The sequence below is a fragment of the Fukomys damarensis genome, unplaced genomic scaffold, assembly GCF_012274545.1.
Source record: "Fukomys damarensis isolate Sample0158 unplaced genomic scaffold, DMR_v1.0_HiC HiC_scaffold_37, whole genome shotgun sequence".
Classification (NCBI taxonomy): Eukaryota; Metazoa; Chordata; class Mammalia; order Rodentia; family Bathyergidae; genus Fukomys; species Fukomys damarensis.
The window spans coordinates 2780438-2783104 of NW_022900949.1; the positions used below are offsets into that span (position 1 = coordinate 2780438).

Here is a 2667-nt window from a genome sequence, read left to right on the forward strand (position 1 = left end):
GGAGGAGGAGGAGGAGGAGGAAAGATAATTGGCAACTTGAAAGGAGAATCTCCTAAGTGTTTCATGAGTGGATTTGAAAAACTAAACCTAAAAGTTCATCGCATCTGCTAGCATGAAACTTAAAGCAGGGCACCCACTAGAATAGCCGAGGAGAAGGCAGTAGGTTTCGGTCACCCAAGGAAAGCGACCCCCCGGGGTCTGGTCACCATAGAAATGAAAACAACGTGAAGATCTCACCCTCGGAGAGGAAAATGCCGAGGTAACCAGAAAGCAACGAGCACAGCAGCAACAGCAGCAACGCAGCAGGAAGACACATTCAGCAGGCTCGACATAAAAAGGTCTGCGCTTCAGAAGGGGTGTTTTCAAGTTGATAAGGAGAGGAAAAAACAAACCGAGCAGATAACCCGCCAGGCTATCAGGCTGTGGAGAGGAGCTGTTCCCTGGAGGGGAAAAAAAAGCTGCTGGGGGCCTTGGGCTCTGTTTTATGTTTGAACGGAAGAAATGACAGGAAAGGAAACTTGCACGGGGCCGCGGATCCCCTGCTCCATCGGACAGCGGGAAGGGAAGCCGTGGAGAAGCTGGGCCTAGGGCGTCCGCCCCTGAAGCAGCAACTCCACTTCTGAATGTTGGGGAGAAAAGTAGGGAGCGGGGGCGGGGACAGCAACGTCACAGCACCATGATCCCCACGTCCACAAACCGGAAAGGGCCCTGGGGTGCACGGCCGGGGATGGATGGACGAACCCGTGGGCAGTTCACGCCCGCCGCAAGGCAGGCAGCGGAACCACCGAGCAGAATCCCCGGTCCGCCCGAGTCATTTTCTAAACTATAGAAACCAGGCGGGAAAAAGCCACGATGGCAGCCCCGTGTCGTTCCCGAAAAGGCAAAACCAGGGAAGATCGCGGTCGCCAGGGATCGGGGGTGGCGGGGAGAACGGGCAGAAGAGAGCGGAGCTGTGGGCCGGGGGTCATTCTGTCCGGCGGCGGACACCCGTCCTGGGCCATCGAACCGGAAGTGGACTCTAGACCCTGGCTGAGAGTCACGAATTGGCATTGGGTCACCCGTGGCGACAGATACACCACGCGAGTGCAAGATGTCAGTGTGCAGCCGCAGGGAGGACGGCGTGGAGGGGCCGGGTGGACAGGGCCTTTCGGGGCAGGTTTTTCTATAGCGAGACCTTGTCTCCAACCACTCAATCAATCAGTCAATCAAGTGGGCTGGTTCCTTCTGGAGGTTCCAGGGAGGACCTCTGTCGCGCCCTCACAGCTTGCACAGGCAGCCACGTCCTTTGGCCTCATGGATCAGTCCTTCTTTGTTTGTTTCTTTATTCTTATTTTTGGAGTCAGGGTCTCACTGTGTAGCCCACGCCGGCCTCAAACTCATAATGATCCTCCTGCCTCAGCCTCCCGGGATGACAGGCGTGCGCCACCACACTCAGCTTGAGACAATCTTTCTCACACTAGCATCTCTCTCGTGCCCTCTCCTCGTGTGAGGACCTGATTCCCGGGCACCCAATGACCTCCCCAGGGGTCAGCACGGTGGTAGCCTCTGCCCTGCTCCGCCAAGCAGGCAGAATCCTGCCCGCACCCTGGGGAAGAGCGTGTGGCTTTAAACAAAACAAACAAGGCCCTGAGCCTGTTTTGTGGAGCTGACATGCAGGGGTGGAAAACAGGCGGTACACGTGTGTGGCAAAGCAATAAAGATAACTGCAGACAGCGAGTGGCTTAGGGTCCAGAATAAAACACAACATGGGGTCTGATAAGAGGCAATAACAGCCAGGGGCAGGGGAGCCACAGCCCTTCGGGTGCCTCCAGGACTTCTGGCACTGAGTCCTCCTGTCCCCCCTTTGGCACCAACATTGTCACCAACAGCTGGAAAAAGAAAATACCCAGACTCACGGTCTTTTTTTTTACTGTTTCCTCCCCTTTTTCATGTTTTTTTTGGGGGGGGGCTTTTGTTTTTTGATGCAGAATCTGGCTATGTAGCCCAGGCTGGCTTCCAACTCCCAAGAATCCTCCTGCGTGCTGAGGTCACAGACATGTACAATTGCTTCTACCTGTTTTGTTTGCAGTGTTTATAACTCTAAAGAAATTTTTACTATTAACTTGTACTTCTTTCCTCCTCACTAGGGCAAGAGCTTTACATCTCCAGACATCGCCAACTCTCCCTGGGGTCAAAATCCTGGGTCCCTCATGAGAGCTGAAATGTCAGGGCTTCTCGGGAGCAGGGCAGTGGCATGACACAGGCAGTCCCATTCTTTAACTCACCCCAATCCACCCTGTGGAAGACATTTCTACTCCAATCCTACCCTTAAAAGTTTGGCTTAAATTAAAACAGTCTTCAAATTGCTGTGGGGGGACAGCCGGGGATTTAGCTCCGTTGTTCTGCTACCTGCCTCGCTAACCCAAGTTCTGGCGTTTGATCATTGGTACCAGAAAAAACAAATGTGTGGGGGATTTGGCTCAGGGGTTCTGCTGCCTGCCTTGTGAGCACCAGGGCCCAAGTTCAATCCCTGGTACCACCAAAAATAACAAAAAAAATTGCTGTGGGGGCTGGAGGTATAACTCAGAGGTAGGGTGTGTGGCTTGGCAGGCTCAGGGCCTGGGCTCCTTCTCTGGCATCAGAATGGAGGAGGAGGAGGAGAAGGAAGAGGAGAAGGGAGGGGGGAGG

The 2667-nt window shown here is 54.2% G+C and overlaps 1 long non-coding RNA gene across 1 annotated transcript in view; it reads right to left on the bottom strand.

The window, feature by feature from the left end:
* Positions 1–2667, bottom strand: part of LOC117284498 — an 18557-nt gene that overhangs the window by 768 nt on the left and 15122 nt on the right. The gene's annotated exons all lie outside the window — the stretch shown is intronic.